Source organism: Canis lupus, chromosome 7 (assembly GCF_048164855.1).
Source record: "Canis lupus baileyi chromosome 7, mCanLup2.hap1, whole genome shotgun sequence".
NCBI classification, from domain to species: Eukaryota; Metazoa; Chordata; class Mammalia; order Carnivora; family Canidae; genus Canis; species Canis lupus.
Window position 1 is genome coordinate 58,221,531 of NC_132844.1, and position 21,073 is coordinate 58,242,603.

The window sequence follows — 21,073 nt, forward strand, 5'->3', positions numbered from 1 at the left end:
CTTGGGACATTCTTTGTTCTATGATGGATTAGGTGGGAAAGATTGGATGTCTTGATCTAAATCTTTTCATTCAATACATGATTGAGGGCCTACTGTGTGCATAATTCTGTGCTAACCCAGGAAAGAATAGTCAAAAATCTGCTTCTACAAGACCTTGTAATCTAGCTATCCATCACCCTAACTAGGAAAATATCACCAAGCCAATGCCTGAATGGTGGTGGTCCAATGCATCATCTTGATTACACATATAAATAGGCTATTTCCTGGTCTTGAGGACCTGATGGAGTGGCTTGGGTGAGAACGAAACTAAGTGGTTTCTCATGTTTCAGTAATGGAGAAAAGCACAGACTCATCAAATGTGAAAGCTGGAAAGTACCTTAGAAAATATGTGAGTCCACCCTGTTTGCTGACAGGTAAGGAGGCTGAGGCCCAGAGTGGGGCATGTTCAAGACCACAGCTTGCTACTGTCAGACTGGGCTTCCACTGCAAGTCCTGAGTTCTCTCTTCACTTCCTCTTAACTCCATCTGCCTTCAGGCAATAGCTCAGTGCTCTGGGGTAATTGTGCTGGTACAGCTAAAGTTGAGGTCCAGAGGGCAGTTGTTTGGGGGATTCCCAGCAATATTAAGGTAGCCCAGGAAAGCATAGGGCAGATTTCCTTGTTTTACTCACTAACAGGGTTGTATTTGTCATCTTAAGGCAAAGTTTAGGGTGGAAGCACCCCAGTAGATAGCTCACATTGGTCCTAGCACATCAGGCCCCACTTGTTTTGCAATACTGTGCATGTGATTAAGGACCAGGCAGGGCTAGGTAAAGAGAGATAGGTAGGGGGCTAGGGATCAGGCTCACAGAAATCCCAGAAATGCTGAAGCACAACAAAAAATAGAGATAAGGGAACAAACCAGACCATTCTGCTCTGGGCATCAGAGGTCTTTTTATGGCAGTCACCTTTTGACCAACAAAGAATAACCAGACCCCAAAGAAGAAATAAGTCATTAAAAATATTATCACCAGCCCTTACTCAAACCAAGACATGACAAGAATGATAAGGCCACAACCTCCCTGGTCAGTTCTAAATAAAACACTTACCAGTGGAGGCCCATTTTGGCAACCCTGTCGGGACCCCTCTCACTCCTGAGAGCTTTTTCCCCCCTCTATCCTTGCTTATAAAACTATCACCTTACCCACTCTCCTTTGTTTTTGAGATTCATTCTTCAACTCTGTGAGACAAGAACCTTGCTCTTCTGCTTCACATGGACCATAGAATACAGGTGGTTGGAGAAGAAAAATACTACCAGCAATACTGGTGGTCAGCTGGCACTTTCTACGTGGTTGATGCCCAGTGGTTGTAGAGTGTGTGTACAGAAATACCTGGGAGGTTGCAAATGACCTAAACTCCTTCCCCAGCTTTTATACAAGTGTTCTGGACTGGGCATCTCTGCCATTCCTGCCTAAGATGTCAATTGATGTGGCCATGGAAACTGGCAGCACATCTTTGTCACCCATTTCTCTCCTGTTTTTGTGACCTGCTGTATCTTCAGACATAACTAGTTAGCTGGACCCATTCACAAGGGGGTGGGAGGTGCTAAAGAGATGAGTAGGGTTGTGGACGCAGAAGGAAGCTCATTCTGGCATACAGAGTCCTGTATTGGGGAGGTCTACTGTAGACTCTCAGGCTCTACTCTTGAACTGGGCAAGGGCAGGGGACCAAATTAAAAGGGTCTGACATGCTGGGCATGTTACCAAGAAAGAGACATACCACTGGATCCACTGATCAAATGTAGGGTATAAAATCAGGATTGGGCCCAAGAGACACACTGTAAAAGCCAAGAACAAGGCTTGACAGAGACGAAAAGCAAAGTTGATTTGATGTTGAGTGACAGAGTGCTGGGGAAAAGCTTATTAAAACTCTCCTTTAAAAAAAAAAAAAAAACTCTCCTTTAAAAAAAAAAAAAGCTCTCCTTTTTAAAAAAGATTTATTTACTTATTGATTTGAGAGAGAGAGAGAATGAACAGGGAGGGGGCAGAGGGCAAAGCAGACTCCCCGCTGAGCAGGGAGCCCAACACAGGGCTCTGGGATCAAGGCCTGAGCTGAAGGTGGATGCTTAACTGACTGAGATACCCAGGCACCCCTACAACTCTCCTTCTTAAGGCCAGCTTTGGTTCTAGAGATGAGAAAGGAGGTGTTTAAGGTCCATCTGTGGTAAAGGAAGGGATGAGAGATGGAAGATTAGGCAGGGCATGAGGTGATTGTAGATACACTGTGCTTGAATAAAGTCTGTTCACAACTGTGCCCTCTGAGCTATTTCCATGGCCACTACTCTTGATTGAACCCACACTGCCATCCATTTACCTGGAACTGTCATCCAAATAAGCTAGCCTAGCTTAGGCCCTTATATTTATATAACATTCAACTAGAAAGAGCTAGGAGAACAGGAAGCATACAGCAATCACTAGTCCATAGCAACAACTTTAACAATTGCTTTACTGGATAATATGTACCAGTGATCTTGGTGGTTACCTCCAACGAAGTGAGTGAGGCTAAGAGTTTGTGTCTTGAGGCAGGAGGTAGAGGAGAACAGTGAGATTGTTAAGAAGAATTTCACATTACTCAGCCATCAAAAAGAATGAAATCTTCCCATTTGCAATGATGTGAATAGAACTAGAGGGTATTATGCTAAATGAAATAGGTCAGAGAAAGACAAATACTTTTTGATTTCACTCCTATGTAGAATTTAAACTTTTTTTTAAAGATTTTATTTATTTATTCATGAGAGACACACACAGAGAGAGAGAGAGAGAGGCAGAGACACAGGCAGAGGGAGAAGCAGACTCCATGCAGGGAGCCCGACGTGGGACTCGATCCTGGGTCTCCAGGATCATGCATGCCCTGGACTGAAGGTGGCACTAGACTGCTGAGCCACCCGGGCTGCCCTCCTATGTAGAATTTAAGAAACAAAACAGATGAACATAGAGGAGGGAAAGGAAAATAAAATAAGGTATAAACAGAGAAGGAGGCAAACCGTAAGAGACTTTTAACTCTAGGAAACAAACTGAGGACTGCTGTAGGGGAGGTAGGTGGGGGATGGGGTAACTGGGTGTTGGGCATTAAGGAGGGTATGTGATGTCATGAGCACTGGGTATTTTATGCAACTGATGAATCACTAAACTCTACCCTGAAACTAATAACACATTCTATGTTAACTAACTTGAATTTAAATAAAAAAAAAATAAAGTATCAACTCTTAAAAAAAGAATTTTCACCTTTTATTTTATATTATTTTATGTTATTTGGATTTCTTATATTGTTTCTGTATTCACGTGTTTTTTGTGTCATTTAAAATAGGAAGTATATAAAACGACTTTTTAAATTAGAATAAAAAATAAAATAAAATTAGAATAAAATAGAATTCGTGAATGGTACCAGTCTACTTGGGCCCCAATAAATGGATGCCACTTAGCAGTGTGGGCTGGAATACTGAGGAGGGGCTGGTCAGATGAGAGGGTGGGTGTAAACTGATCGCATGGGTCGAGTAGCTCCTGCAGTCTGTGCCAATGCCAGTGGCATCACAGGTCAGCCTCTGTCACCACTGTGGTGTAGGAGGCACTGGAGCAAAGTTAGGAAGCTCTCTAACTTGCGGAAAATCCCAGAGCAATCCAAGTCTGTTGTTTCATCTATAAAGTGAGAGTAGGGGCAGTGATACGAGTCCCAGCTAACTCACAGGATTTGGGTTTTGTGTTGTTTTCTTCTTTGGTTTTGCTTTTTCCTGGCTACTTGATATTGCCATGTATTGTAGATGTGATCTAGTGACTAGAAATTGAGAGACGGTGAAGGCCTCACACCAGTGAGAATGGTGAAAATTAACAAGATAGGAAACAACAAATGTTGGAGAGGATGTGGAGAAAGGGGAACCCTCTTGCACTGTTGGTGGGAATGTGAACTGGTGCAGCCACTCTGGAAAACTGTGTGGAGGTTCCTCAAAGAGTTAAAAATAGAGCAAACCTAGACCCAGCAATTGCATTGCTGGGGATTTACCCCAAAGATACAGATGCCATGAAAAACTGAGACACCTGCACCCCAATGTTTATAGCAGCAATGTCCACAATAGCCAAACTGTGGAAGGAGCCTCGGTGTCCATCGAAAGATGAATGGATAAAGAAGATGTGGTATATGTATACAATGGAATATTACTCAGGCATTAGAAACGACAAATACCCACCATTTGCTTCAACGTGGATGGAACTGGAGGGTTTTTTTTTTTTTTTTTTTTTTGGAACTGGAGGGTTTTATGCTGAGTGAAGTAAGTCAATCGGAGAAGGACAATCATATGGTTTTACTCATATGAGGAATATAAAAAATAATGAAAGGGATTAAAGGGAAAAGGAGAGAAAATGAGTGGGAAATATCGGAGAGCGAGACAAAACATGAGAGACTCCTAACTCTGGGAAATGAACAAGGGGTAGTGGAAGGAGAGCTGGGCAGGGGGATGGGGTGACGGGTGACAGGCATCGAAGGGGGCATTTGGCAGGATGAGCAGGGAGTGTTATACTATATGTTGGCAAATGGAACTCCAATAAAAAGATACAAAAGAGAGAGAGAGAGAGAGAGACACGGTGAAGGGTCAAAGGCAGACAAAATGAGTGGACCCACATTGGGATGAGTTAATGGATACACGTTGTAATGACCTCCTTTCGCCTGACATCCTTGAAGAGCCAATTACAGACCTTACATTCCACCATTCCCAAGGGAAAAAAAACCCTAGTGACATGTAGTCAGAGTGGCAGAAGAGTGGTCTTGCCCTGTTCTTGATAGTCTTATGAATTTTCAGTTACCATAGGAAAACACTGGAGACTTTTCCAGAGATATAAATCTCTCCCTCTATCCTTTTAGAAGGCCCCATAAGAATACTCTCAAAATGATCACTATCCTGCAAGCCCTGTTAATGAGGAAATGTACATTTTACTTTAGTTTTTTAAAAAAGGTTTTATTTATTTATCTGACACAGAGAAAGAGTGAGAGAACACAAGCCGGGGTGGGGGGTGGGGGGGATCGGCAGAGGCAGAAGAAGCAGGACTCCCCCATGTGGGGCTTGATCCCAGGACCCTGGAGTCAAAGGTAGCCACTCAACAGACTGAGTCACCTGGGTGCCCTGAGGAAATGTGCATCTAAAAAATTTCCCCTTCCGTCTCCTCCTAGAGACATGGCACAGAGAAGCTCAAAGGCCAATGTATCCACACATCCATCGAAAATTAAAAGCATGGGTAACAGCATACATCTGCAATTTTAAGCTGATTTTCCTATAGAGCTAGCTTCACACTTTTTTTTTTAAGATTTTACTTATTCATGAGAGACACAGAGAGAGAGAGAGAGAGAGGTAGAGACACAGGCGGAGGGAGAAGCAGGCTCCCTGCAGGGAGCCCAATGTGGGACTCGATTCTGGGACTCCAGGATCATGCCCTGGGCAGGCGCTCAACCGCTGAACCACCCAGGGACCCCTAGCCTCATGCTTTTCCTGAGTTTTAGACCTGCATGGTCTTTGTACAAACGCATACATAAAGAAAGATGGTCTAGAAATACAGGAAAAAAGAGGGGAAAATTCTTCCACAATCTTACTGCCCAGATTTAATTGCTCATGATAGTTTTGTATTTTTGAAAAGTATATTTTCTTTTGCACATATTTACGTTTTTTTCCTGTATAGATACAACTGGAAGACCAGTAACCAAACTATAGCTGTTGAGTTTTTATCCTCTCAATGTACAGTGATAATGTCACAAAATCCTTATGTTCCCCTTTCCAGAAAGCCCTGCTTCCTAGGGAAGGCTCCTTCCCTGGGCTGTTCTCCTATTCAAAATCTGGGGGCTGCACTGCAGTTGAAAGAATTATTCCGGGAATCCCTGCGTGGCTCAGTGATTTAGCGCCTGCCTTTGGCCCACGGCCTGGTCCTGGAGACCCGGGATCCAGTCCCATGTCGGGCTCCCTGCATGGAGCCTGCTTCTCCCTCTGCCTGTGTCTGCCTCTCTCTCTCTGTGTCTCTCATGAATAAATAAAATCTTTAAAAAAAAAGAAAGAAATAATTATTCCACAGTGTCCCTGACAACTCAGTCTGGTCATTTTTTTTCTCTTTCTGTGCTGCAGGTCAAAACAACCTGAAGGCAAGAAGAGTTTTGACATTTGGGCAAGACTCCCTTCTGGGAACTTCTCTGCGTATTTTATAGTTCAGTGGGATAAACTCCCCACCTTCCTGGAGCTTACTGTGTTGATATGATTGTTGCTGGCCTGAGGTTTTTTTTCACCCCTCCCATTTTCTGTCCTTTTCTCGAATAAGAGAGACTCTGAAACCTGTAAGTTCTGTGGAATTTCTAATCCATCCACTATGCACCTGTTGCGTGCCCCACTACTGCCGCCACCACTCCCAGCAGGCAGCAGGGTGGCAGGCCATCAGTGGCGGTTCCCCACACCTGGTCACTAGGCTCTGGAAGCTTCTCAGGGCCAGTTCTATTGCTGGCACCAGGCCCTGTGCAGCAAACAAAGAACAATTAACACATTGTTCTCAATCTAGTTCACAGTGAAAAACCCTCTGGGCCAGGCACAAGCTCCCTCCACTCCCCTCTCATACTTTGACTTTCTAATTGACTACTGATGACACCTGGCAGGGGAGAGGGGTGAGAGGAGAGAGGGCAGGAAGCTCTGGCTGTGCTTTTGGTTGAGAAGCACCATCAGCTCCCCCAATCAGGCTGGTAGCACCTTTCATGATGGTCATCCTTGCAAAGGCCATCGCTGCTCCCCACATCCCACAGATAGAATAAGTGTGAGGGATGCCAGGATTATTCTAATTTCCTTTTTAAAAGCCATAATGGGGATCCCTGGGTGGTGCAGCGGTTTAGCGCCTGCCTTTGGCTCAGGGCCGATCCTGGAGATCCAGGATCGAATCCCACGTCGGGCTCCCGGTACATGGAGCCTGCTTCTCCCTCTGCCTATGTCTCTGCCTCTCTCTCTCTCTGTGACTATCATAAATAAATAAAAAAATTTAAAAAAAAATTAAAAAAAAAAGCCATAATGACTCCTTCAACACTATTTTTAAAATATCAGATATACAATTTTTTTCCCAAACAAATACTTTGCTGCCTGTCCTAAACACATGCTCAGCTCACCTATAAAGTGATCCAGTTATGCTGACAGGACATACACACATTAGAACTTGGGAAACTAGTACCCTTTTTATAGGGATCAGTTTCAGGAATATTAAAATAACTTCTGCCAATGAGATCTTATTATTCCTGGGAATACAAACCTGAAGTTTGTTCTATTTTAAACTCATCTATCAGTCACACTTTGATACATATCTCAAAGAGCCTAAAACCTTAAGAATCTCTATTGTAAACAATATTTCTTTTTTATTTTATTTTATTTTATTTATGGTAGTCACAGAGAGAGAGAGAGAGAGAGGCAGAGACTCAGGCAGAGGGAGAAGCAGGCTCCATGCAGGGAGCCCGACGTGGGACTGGATCCCGGGTCTCCAGGATAGCGCCCTGGGCCAAAGGCAGGCGCCAAACTGCTGCACCACCCAGGGATCCCACAATATTTCTTTTTAAGTAGCATCATATTTTCTTTGCAGTCTTTTGAAGATTTTTTTTTTAATTTTTTTTTTTAAATTTATTTATGATAGTCATACAGAGAGAGAGAGAGAGAGGCAGAGACATAGGCAGAGGGAGAAGCAGGCTCCATGCACCGGGAGCCCGACATGGGATTCGATCCCGGGTCTCCAGGATCGCGCCCTGGGCCAAAGGCAGGCGCCAAACTGCTGCGCCACCCAGGGATCCCTGAAGATTCTTTTTTAACTTAAAAAATTTAAGGTCTTGGGCATGTGAGTGGCTCAGTCAGTTAAGCATTTGCCTTTGGCTCAGTTAACCCCGGGGTCCTGGGATTGAGCTCCACATTGGGCTCCCTGCTCTGCGAGGAGCCTGCTTTTCCCTCTACCCCTCCCCCTGCTCATGCTCTCTCTCTCTCTCTCTTTCATGCTCGCTCGTCCTCTCTCTCTCTCAAATAAATAAATAAATAAATAAATAAATAAATAAATAAATAAATAAATAAATTTAAGGTCTAGTTAAGTGATAAAATACTAAAAAAACCAAAAGAGCATTTAAAAAGTATGATGGCCAGGCCCCCCTCCTACCCACCCTCCTATGTTGATTCAACTGTCCTAGGGTGTCCTGGCATTGCGATTGCTTTGAAAGCTACTCAGAGGACTCTAATAGGAAGCCAGTTTGGGGAACCAGTGTTCCACCCAGAAGCAGACGTGCCTACACCCCATCAAGTGGTTCAGCACTATTTAGTACGATGACTGACTCAACATTGGTTTCCACCTGAAATGGATGAACAAATATACCATTTTGGATTTACTCAGCAGAAAAAACATGGATTAAATATCACAAAATATGCTGAAGAGTTAGATTTATACATAGACGAGCAGGCATTTTAAGTAAATGATGTCAACATCTATTGACTTTTAACCATTGAGACATTTTATTAGGGTTGTGGTGAATCATGTATAGCCTAGAGGGATGAAGCTCAGCTCTCCAACTAGCTCTCCTGTTCTAGCCACTCCAGTTGCCACATCAGGACACCTCACCTTGAAACATCTCAGCATGTCATTATAGTTCAGAATTTGTTTAGGCTTCTTTTTCTTTAAAAAAACATTTACTAAGACTGAAATATACAAATCTTAAGGATACAGAGTTCTGACAAATGCATACACCTGTGTAACTCAAAATCCTACAAAATATACAACGTCTATTCTCCCACAAAGTGCCCTAATAACCTGTCCTGCCTTCCCCGTTTCTTTTTCTTTTTTTTTTTAAGATTTTATTTATTTATTGATGAGAGAGTGAGAGAGAGAGGCAGAGACACAGGCAGAGGGAGAAGCAGGCTCCATGCAGGGAGCCTGACGTGGGACTTGATCCCGGGTCTCCAGGATCACGCCCTGGGCCGAAGGCGGTGCTAAACTGCTGAGCCACTTGGGCTGCCCCTTCCCTGTTTCTAGGCAACAATAGTTCTGACTCTTTTTAAAATTATAGATCTGTTTTGCCTTCTACAGCTTCATATAAAATGAATAAAATCATATATAAGTAGTCTTTCACATCTGATTGTTTCACTCAATATAACACATTTGAGATTCACCCATATTTTTGTGTGTCAGTAGTTCATACCTTTTCATTAGGAGCCTTGGGCCCACATTGACCAAGAAAGCCTCATGACAGGTCTGGCAGCTGCTTGGAACCAGGCTAGGCCATAGCAGGTCCCTCTCTTGGATTATTCACATGATTGAAGTCAGTGGCCATGTCATGAGGACACTCCAGCAGCTCACTGAGAAGACCACATGAGAAGTAACTGAGACCTCATGCCAACAGCCATGTGAGTGCGCCATCTTGACAGCAGTTTCTGCAGCCCCAGACAAGGCTTCAGATGATTGCAGCCTCATGACAGAACCTAAGCCAGGATCCAATGGCATGGAAATAGATGTCAACATTGCACAGTATGGACATACCACAGTTTACTTAGCCACTTGTGAGTGAATGGACACTTGGGGTTTTTGGGATTTGGGCTATTATGAATGAAGTTGTTTTGAACATGCTCATAGGGGTCTTTTTGTGGACATGTAAATATTTAGGAGACGAGCTGCTAGATCCTAGGGTAAGCATATGTTAATTTGGTTAAAAAAAAAAAAAAAGGCAGCCAGCTCTTTTTCCAAAGTAGGTGTACTATTTCACATTCCCACACACATTTGATGAGAATCCAGGTACTCAGACATCCCCACCAACATTAGGAGTTGTCATATTGGTACAGTGCTGTCTCATTGTATTTGCATTTTGCTCTTGCTTTTGACATGACTTCATCCATTCAAGGAGAGGTCTTATTTTAGTTTGAGATCTCGGGACATAAAATGAATAGGACAGATATTGTGTCCTAAGGACAGATGCTTATTAGCAGTGACATCAGATTTTCTTTAGTGATAGTAAAGAAACCATAAACATCAAGACATAAGACACCAACAGTGCCACAAAATACTGGTATGGAAATTGGGTATAAATAAAATCTTATCGGCCTCTGGCTGGCTCAGTCGGAAGAGCATGAGACTCTTGATCTTGGGATTGTGAGTTTGAGCTCCACGTTGGGTGTAGAGATTACATAAACAAATAAATAATTTTTAAAAACCCAAAGATAATTTTATGTGTTTACACACAGACATGTGTACTCATACAGAAAATGGAACAATTCTGGTTTTAGAACTTAGATAGATGCCACTCTGTATTTTCTGCTTGGTTGAACATTATGAGTGCTAGGAGCTGAGATTTGGGGTGAAGTCTTATGGGTATTTAATTACTTAGGTAATAAGGTAAACTAGGGCAGGAATAAAACATATTCAAAGCTACTTTGTAGATGAACTCTAGGGGGAGAAAAGAGATAATTACAGAGAGAAAAACTTCTAAAAGGCTGAGAAGGATTTTTGTGATTGGCATTCTTAAAACATGCTGCCCCTTTGTTACTGTCTGTCTAAGAAGTCTAAGAAGATATCATTTGAATTTGATAATAGTTTCCCCTGGGAAATGGAGTTATTATAGAGTGCAGTGAAAAGGAGTTTGGGCTGGGATTCTAACAGACTTGGGTTGGAGTCTGGCTTCTCTGCTTACTGTCCGCCTGAACTTGGGCAAATTATGTTCTCTGAAATGCGGTTCCCTCGGTTGAAAGATACAATGAATCCTCCTATAGGGTTGTCGTGAAGATCAAGTGGTCCTCACAACCCCCTTCCCCCACCTTTATTTAAAAACATAAGACTCATTAAAAGGACTGTAAGGAACTTTAAAAAATTTACAGATGTGTTGAATAGGAGGCGCCTTATTCTCAAAGCAAAATAACTGAGAGATGGAGAAAAGCCACCAGACCGGGAATCTGTAAACTGCATTTGTCACCTAGCTTCTTGGCCTGGCGGGAAACCAGGGATGCTGCACGGAGTCGGAGCCGAGGGCGGGGGACAGTGCCCCCTGGTGGACTGCGAATGCAGAATGCGCTCCGACTTTCCCATCCCCTACGGTGATTTCTAAACTGGGTTCTTGCTCGCATACTGTGCCGGCACTTGGTAAAAGTATGCTCGTTTTTATTGCATTATCTATCATTCTGGCTCAATTATAGGCATCTCATATTTTCCTTGATTTTACGGACCTACTTTTACAGGGCATAAATTTTAAACATTTAATGATCACAGCAATTTTTTTTTTTAAAGATTTTATTTATTCATGAGAGACACAGAGGGAGAGGCAGAGACAGAGGCAGAATGAGAAGCAGGCTCCCTGCGGGGAACCCGATGCAGGACTCGATCCCAAGACCCCAGGATCACCACCTGAGCCATAGGCAGATGTTCAACCACTGAGCCACCCAGGTGCCCCAATGATCACAACAGTTTTTAGCTCAGTGGCAGCTGAGTGTTAGCTGTTAGGGGACCCTTAGTTTCTGAGCCCTAATCTCAGGAAAATAAACACTCATCAGGAAAACAGCCTGAGCCACAGCTTTCATATCTGTAAAACTTGTAAGACTTGATAATCACCTGTCTTACGATGTTCTTGGGCAAATCCTACAAAACAGTATCAGTAAACGTCTTTTGAAGGTTACAATTACTGCAAAATGCAAAATGTAATTATCACGATTTAAATCAGGGCTACTAAAAAAAATAAATAAATTAGGGCTACTGAAAGAAAAGAACTCCAACAATTCATAGTAATAAATGCAACATGGAGTAGAGCTAAGTCCCATTAAGAGACTAGCATGTCTTGATTCCATATGTGACTCATACAGAACTTTTTTTTCCCTCCAGAAGGTCTTCATTCTGAGCTCTCAGACCAATGCTGCTTAGTCTTGAGAGAAGGGTTGAAAACTAGCACTGAACACACCTATTTTATCTACCATGCTTTGAGGTTTCACACATACTTTTTCCTTTAAACTTCCCACCAATGTACTGAGGAAGGTGTTGTTTCCATTTTTACAAATAAGGAAACCAGGGCTCAGAAAAAGTGAGTGGCAAGGTCAGCAATTGAACTTGGGTCTGTTGATCCCTGTGTGGCGCAGCGGTTTGGCGCCTGCCTTTGGCCCAGGGCGCGATCCTGGAGACCCGGGATCGATTCCCACGTCGGGCTCCCGGTGCATGGAGCCTGCTTCTCCCTCTGCCTGTGTCTCTGCCTCTCTCTCTCTCTGTGACTATCATAAATAAATAAAAAAATTAAAAAAAAATATTTTGAACTTGGGTCTGTTTGGGGCAGAAGTTTCCTGTTCCCCGTGTTGCCTGTCACTAAAACAATACATGGTTCATTCTCCCTTCATCTTCAAGATTTTTGTTACACAAGAAACACCTCAATGAAACTCAAGGTGTTATTGGGGTTGTTTTCATCCCACAGTTCTAAAATTTCTCTCTTCTCTGCTCTCCAGGTCTGCCCCCTGTGCACTCAAATGTAAAGCAAAACCAAAACCAAAACAGAATCTCAATGTATGTAGATAAATTGCGTATACTCTCTGCAGATCGGGGGACTTCAAGGTAGTCGTAGGCAGTCTTAAGACCCTTACAGAACATTCAGTGAACCCTGCCCTGCAGTGAGCATTACCTACTGTTGGCTGCAGGAACACAGGGTGACAGCCTGAGAAGTGCATAGAGGTGAGAACATGAGAATTTTCCATTTTATTATCTGGTTGGTTGGGCCAGTCACTTATTGAAACAACACCCTTTGCCTTTTAAAAAGTCATTTGGCTCCATGATAAAGAAAGACTTCTTTGAGTCTTCTAAATTCACAAATTACATCTGCTAATATTTGAGCTTACTGTTTGAAAAATACTTTGATGGTCATATATAAAGATGCCTCCATTTCATGTATATGTGCTATATAATGTCAAATTTTTAAAAAGGACAATACAGAGATAAAACATGATTCCAATTAAAACTATATACATATGGGTAGAAAAGAAGTAAGTGAATGTTAAACATGATTATCTTTGAGTAGTGCAGTTACAGATGATTTTTATTCTCTTTTTCTATAATGAGCATGAACTACATTTCTAATCTGAAAGAAATCTTCTTAATATAAAAATATATGTAAGTTTGATGCCACAGCATCAACCCAACCCCAAATGACAGCTCATATTTCAAGGTTAGTGCATTTTTTGTGTGTGGGTGGAATAAGGTGAGGGCAGCAATTTTGGGCAATACTATTTAGAAAATGTAAAATGCAAATACAAAAGGACAGCTTACTCGGGCGTGTGTCCCCCACCCAGTGGAATTATAGGAGTCAAGTTGCATTTTCAAAACCCACAGACCTATCACCATCTTTCCTGGATGGTTCAGGTAACAATTTGCATTATGTTTGTTGTATAGGGAAGTATGTAATATGCAGTGGGCTTACTCAGAACATTCCTGAGACAGATCGCTTTTGGCTTTATAATACAGAACCAAACTTCCTAGATGTCTCTGGGGAAAACAAAAATCCCTAAACACTAACACCCTGAAACTTCTCAAACCACAAAATAAAATCCCTGGAGATGGAAAGACATACAGGAGGAAGTAACAGGGTGAGAGAGATCCATGGAGTCAAGCTGTCCATGGCAGAAGGAAAGCACATTCCCTTTGGGCAGAACAATGGAGATGAAAAATACTCAGCCCATTAAGCCCATTAGTATTTCTGCAAGTTCTTTCATTGCTCCTGCAGTGTGACTTTATCCTTGTCTGCAGAAGCCTGGCTTACAGGACGCCCACTTCTCTTTCTCTTCTTTCAAGTCGGCTATGTAGACACCTCAGTCTTTGGGCATCTGTAAGTTAACCTGCAGTGATTTGCATTTTCCCTGTATAGGAGATTCCAGAGAAGTGACAGAGAACTACTAAAAGGTCAGACAAGGAGGCTTTGGTCATGTTGGAAACAGGAGAGGGAGGAAACTAGACACACTCTGATCAAGGAAGAAGGACAAGGGGACAGCTGGAGGGCATCCCTGGGAGTGGGGCTCTGGGCTTGGGTGTGTTGTCCCAGCCTGAGTAAGATGGCAGTGCCATGGGCAGGGAGAGAGGAAGCAAAGATTGCCCTGCCTGAGACATATAGTTTGAGGGCATGGAGTTCATTTGGTTTAATACATGATGTTGTTTTGGGTACTCAATTTCTTTATTAAATTATTTAAATAACTTCTTGTCCCTTCCCATTCATGTTAGATTATTTCAGTGAAGAGGATCCCATCGGTCTCATCATCCCTCTAATATTTAATAGTCCCTTCCCCCCCTATTTTCTTTACTCATATTCTCTAAGTAATGACACATCATAAATGACTTCTACTGAGTTCTTCCAGATTGGATACTCTAAAATAGACAGCGCCAAGGTGGACCAAAATGTAATGATGAGTCAAGATATGGATAACTGTATAGTTTGGAAAGTAATAAAGTGCAGTAAAATTGGGGGTTCCTATGGATGTAAACATTTGCAAAGAGAAAAAAAAAAAACATTTGCAAAGAGAAACCTATGGTGGGGTATATGCCAGAGTCAGTATCATGAGGCATGAAATTCAGCAGGTTGGAACCACTAGATGAAGTCTATGCATTGACTGGCTGGGAACAGTATTTGGTAGAGCACCAAGGAGGAGAGAGTGCCAGGAGAGGGGCATATTTACAGTGATGGGAATGACACAGCAGAACCATCAGAAGTTCTCAGGTGGCTTATACATGATTTCCTCTCTGTGCCCATATTGAACTGTGGATGTCATGCTGTGATGTGCCAGTAGAACGAGTTGCTCCAATAAGCAGTAATAGCTACTGAAAATAGTTTTTGCTGAGCACCTGTCTTGGCCTTGAACCTAGCTGGAATTTAAATGGTTCTGGAATTCAGCTTCTTCTTCTTCTTCTTCTTCTTCTTCTTCTTCTTCTTCTTCTTTCTCTTTTTTAAAGATTTTATTTATTTATTTGAGAGAGAGAGAGAGTAAGAGAAAGAAAGATCATGAGCAGGGGGGAAGGGCAGAGGCAGAAGCAGACTCCCCACTGAGCAGGGAGCCTAATGCAGGACTGGATCCCAGGACTCTGAGATCATGACCTGAGCCAAATGCTGTTGCTTGATGAACTGAGTCACCCAGGCGCCAATGGGATTGAACTTATTTCTGTGTTATGTGTCTGCTCATCCTCAATATCATCCTATGAGCATAAAATTCGGATTTCTGAGCCTAGCATTCCAGGTTGTCCACAGTCTAATGCAGTCCCGCCCATCATCTCTAGTTTTTCTATCGTCTACATGCTCCATTCAATCTGATTTACTTTCTATCATTGTAAATTCTCAACTCTGCAGCATATCTCTCACATCTTTCCCTCCCTTCTCCACTCCGCTCATCCAAGTCTCATCTACCACCCAAGATACTCACTTTTCTGGGCCCTCACTCCTAGTCTAGGGTGAAATCACCCTCTTCTGAAATCCTACAGTCCCAAAGATCAGTCTCACTTATTTATCACTACACACGATACCTCCTATTGCCAGTTAACTCTTAAGCTGGCACATTATATCCTACACTCAATTAGATTTTAAACTCTTAAGGCCATATGCTATATTTTATAGCCATTTCATAACCTTCATAGTGTCAGATTTCCTGTCTTTAGATGGATCCCCAATGTTTGCTTATTCCTCTAAAAAACAGACAACAGAATTCATATTGTTATCTAAGGAATAAAGCTTACTAGTAGTAATAGTGCCAAGTAAGAGCCATTCAGGCACAGCAATAAGCTTCTTACTGACATTATTTAAGTAAATCCTTCAATAACACATGCTATCACTCTCATTTTACATATGGTACAACTGAGAACTAGTAGAGAACCCAAGAAGTGAGAAATGGATCTTCCCTAAAGAGTGAAAATGGAAAACTTAACCATTAGCTATTCATTCCTTTGGCTTAGATTGCATTTTTTGAAATGAAAAAATTACTGAGTGTAAGCCAGTGGCTTGTTGAGAGTATGTGGTTCTTTGGAGGGAAAAGGCAGTGATGAGGGGATGGCTAAGGTAAAGAGAAGAAGGCAGAAAAGCAAGTGGAGGTACTGGCATTGGAGATAAACTTGCCCTTCTTAAAATAACTCATTTATCTTTCCCTCTCTTTTTTTCCAGCTCGTCTGAGGCCAACCTTTTGCGCCAACTTTCCTGAAACCCACCTGCTAACTCAGCTACCTCCAGCTACAGGGTCATGTTTTAAGTCATAGGTTTGCCACATGTAGCAGGGCCCAATCAATCATTCCAGGACCTGTTGTAGGATCTGATTTCAGTATCTCTGCCTATTTTAAGAGTCTATGGTTCGATAATTTTCAGAATTGGCTGGAACAAACTGATATTAAACCCAAATAAGTGTTCCTAGTGAAAGTCAAATATTTTAGCTCTGCAGGAAATTTAGGCCTATAAACTGTCCTCATCCCCTCCATCTCAAAATGTTGAACAAATTCTAAGCCCTTTTCAAACAGCCATTTCTAACAGATCCTCATTTTCCCTTCCCCATCATCTGCAAACCACTGATAAGAACAACTGGGAGGAGGGAGAGTAAGGCAGGCAGTGCTCAAGGTTTGCTCCCTCAGTGTGAAGTGCCCTGGCCATTCCCATTTTCTCCCCGGAGCTGAGCCATTTCACTGTTCTAAAGATCAAACAATTCAGAAATACTGCTTCTGTTTGGAAAGTCATGGCCACTGGGTCTTCAGTATCCCCCCAAATCTCATGAGGATGTTGCAAAATCTGAATGTAAATGCAATAAGATGGAGGATATCATATTCATGAAGATTCTCTTTAGAGAGGGTACTGAAAACATGAAGATCTGAAGACATTTTTTGAGTAGGAAGGTGAAGAGACCTGTCCCTCAAGCCAGATGTGAGTGGAATTAGTCTGAAGAATAATCTGTGGGAGAAACTGAAAGAATTGATGGTTCCCCTGGGAGTGGAGGAAGGGAGTGAGGAAGGGAGTGGGATAGGGGTGGGCCAGTGAAATGGTGCCACTGATGTGTGACACTATTCCCTGTGACCCCAGAATTCCATGAAATTCTTGGATGTGAATGGATTTTTTTTTTTTATATAGAAACTGATGAAAAGATGGCATTTTGGGTCTGAGTGATACAAAGATGGACCTAGATTCAGAGAAAAGGATGAGGAAGGAAACTATGAAACTGGGATTTTTTTTTTTTTTTTGAAACTGGGAATTTTAAGACCTATTTCCTCAAGTGTGTAAGGATTGAGGTATTCTTAACTGATGCCTGGGTTATATAAACTGGTTTAACATACCCTGAGAGTTTTGTAATGGCACTGTTGATAGTTACCTAGAAGCACCAGTAGTTAGGTTGTTGCTGGCACCAGGGGCTTCATGCAAATTCCTTTGCCTGACTTGCTCCACCTGATTGGCTATATTCCAGGGAGGTGGTGATTTTAACTCCCATTACTTAATGATGGTAACTCAAGAAATTCCACTCCCAGAGGAAGAAGTCTAAGATAATTGTTAACATGGAGCATTTCTTATTCATTAGCTATGGAAGTGATCCTTTTTTTTTTAAGATTTTATTTATTTATTCATGAAAGACACAGAAAGAGAGAGTCAGAGACATAAGCAGGGGGAGATGTAGGCTCCATGCAGGCAGCCCGATGTGGACTTGATCCCAGGACTCCAGGATCACGTCTTGAGCCGAAGGCAGATGCTCAACCACTGAGCCACCCCGGTGTCTCATATGGAAGTGATCCTTAAAATATTTTGCTCAGGTACCCATTAAAAGAGTTCTTAGAAATCTTGTAACCCTTGGTATGTTTTTAAGTTGGCATAATTATATGGAAACATGTAGTATACTCCTTTATGTCTGGCATATTTTGCTCAACATAGTGTCTCTGAGATTCATCCATTTGGTTGTCTGTATCAGTAATTCATTCCTTTGTTATTGCTGAGTAATATTCATTACATAAATATACCACAGTTTGTCCATTCTCCTCTTGCTAGAACCTTTCAGTGTTTTGGATTACAAATCAGAGTTCTCTAAGCATTCTCATGCAAGCCGTTATGATGATTTTCACATTAATTCTTTTCCTGGATACATTTCTAAGATTTTCTGGAATTTCGGAGTCATAGGGTAAGTGTATATTTAATTTTATAATAAACTGCTAAACAATTTTACAAAGTGGTTGTACCATTTATACTCTCACCATCAGTGTATGAGAATTCTGGTTGCTGCACGTCCTCATTGACACTTGGTATTATGAGTCCTTTTAATTTTAGCTGTTCTAGTGGTATGAAGTGATTTCATTTAACTGCATTTCCCTCATAGCTAATAACGTTGATCTCTCTTTAAAGACCTTATTTAATAACATTCCTATGTTACTTTCTGGTGAAATTTCTTTTTTCAAAAAAGATTTTATTTATTTATTCATGAGAGAGGCAGGGACATAGGCAGAGGGAGACTATGCAGAACTCTATCCCAGGACCCAAGGATTATGACTGAGCCAACGGCAGATGCTCAACCACTGAGTCACCCAGTTGCCCCTATGGGGGAATTTCTATTCAAGTTTTTTGCTCATTTTTAAAGATAGAAATTATAATATATCTAACCTAAATGCATTGCAATTGGATTAAATATATATAGACCAACTACTCAAATTAAAGGCTAAGACTGACAGACTGAATAAAATATAAATATCTAATGCTTATTATATAAGGACACACAGAAGTTGAAAGTAAAAACTTGAGAAAATATATCCATAAACACTAACTAAAAGAAAGTTGATATCAGAAGAAGGCAAAAAATATTACTAGAGGTAAAGAGGGCATTTTCTATGAAAAAACAGCCCATTTACCAAGATGATATAACAGTTCTGAATCTGTGTGCACCTAATAAAATAACCTTAAAAACATAAAACAAAAATCAAGAGAACCAAAACAAGAATTAAATCCTTTTGACATGAATGGTCATAAAAATAAAACATATACAATCTTGTTGAATGCAGAAAAAGCTGTACACAGAGGAAAATTAATAGTCTTAAATGCATATATTAGGAAAGAAAACTGAATACCAATTTATCCATCGTAATTATCTTGAGGTAAAAAAAAGCAAAGTAAAACCAAAGAGAAGAAAAGAAAAAAAATAATGTGTTTTCTTTCCTAGGTTATAAGTAACATATATATGAAGCCCTCGAAATATTTTTGACTGTTTAATTGATTGATATACTCTCTTTTACAAGTAAGCAACCAAGTTGCCTTTTTTTTTTTTTTTAAAGATTTTATTTATTTATTCCTAAGAGACACACACACACAGAGGTAGGGACATAGGCAGAGGGAGAAGCAAACTCCATGCCAGGAGCCTGATGTGGGACTCCATCCCAGGAGTCCAGGATTATACCCTGAGCTGAAGGCAGATGTTCAACCGCTGAGCCACCCAGGTGTCCCACCAACTTACTTTATACAAAGTGCTGTGGAATACCCAGATGTTAGTTTTCTTTCTATAAGAATTTAAATATAGTGAGGATATAATTTTTATACACATAATACAGAAAGAAAAATAGACCATGAATAAAAGGATATGAATTCTAGATACATCTCCTCCACTTTAGTTGTTTATAAGACAAATATTTAATAAGCATCAATGGTGTGTCAGTCATCTGCTGAATTTTAGATGTATACTGATGGGCAAAATAGTCCTGGGCTCTGTTCTAATGGAACTTGTGTTCAGCAAAGGATGAAGATCATCAAAATTTATTCAACAGATATATATTAATATATCTAATATATACCAGCCACTGTTCTAGATGTTTGAGGTAATGATGAAGAAGCAGGTAGAGAGCTGTGACCATACAGGGTTTACATTCTAGCGGGAAAAAACAGAAAAGAAACTTGAGACAAAAATACATCATGCATACATCTTATTAGGTGATAGGTATTATGGAAAAAGAAATTAAAAGTCAGGTGAGGTTTTTAGTAATGTGGGGGTTACCGATAGGATTTGGATGTGTTGACATTTGAAATAGGGCAGTCAGAGTGGCCTCATTGGCAAGGAGATGATGTATAAGCCAAGATTTAGAAGGAGAGTTTGGAAAATTGATTATGTAGACACCCAAGGGGAAATGTATTTCAGGCCAAGGAAACAGCCAATGTAAAGATCCTAATACAGAGAGCATTCTGGAATGTTCCTGGCACAGCAACAAAGCCAGACTATCTGAAGCACAGTAAGCTGGAGTAGGAGGGTGGGGAGCAGTTACAGGAAAGGTGGTGCAGATTTTGTAGGATCTTGTGGGTCATCATAAGGACTCTGACTTTTATTGAAAGAAATGGGGAGCCATTACAGGAGTTTGAACAGAGCTGGCTGATATTTTAACAGCCAATATGATTGGCTTCATATCATAATCAGTAACCAAAACATGATAGGTATGCAGGGAGGTGGGACACAGGGGACCAAATTTATAAAATATCTGCATGATCTTAGGCCCTAAGCTTAACCAGTCTCCACTGCCTGGCTGGGTCATCGTGGTGAGGACCCAGTAGCATGCTGCGTATATATTCCCATGTTGTAGGGTATTATTGCTTGGTAATAGTAATACAGAATGGAACGTAATCCAGTGCCAGATTATGAGTTACACTCCAGAAGTACTTCAGCAGTTAAAGCATGCATTCTTGGAAGGAGCAAGACGACCCTAAAAGAATGAACATTCTTAAGACACCAAAAGCTTATTCTTTTTCTGCATATGAAACACAGATATACATACAGTATGCAAGCAGATATGTAATATACCAGCAGTATTTTCATTTCATGGGAAGGAATATCTAAGAAGGTTCTCCAGGTGAGGGACTGGCAAGAGGGATCAAGAAAATGGGTTGGAAAACATGACTTTAGGAGTGAGCAAGTACCTGAGTTCACTGAGCTGGAGGTTAGGAAATCATCACTGAAATCAGCTCTGTCATTCACTCTTTGTGTGAAGCCTTTCTAGATTTCAGGCTTTTCCCTGACATAAAATAAATGTTAGACTAAATGTCATTTTAGGTTTTCTCCAGAGCTTACATTATGAGTGGGATTTGAGCTG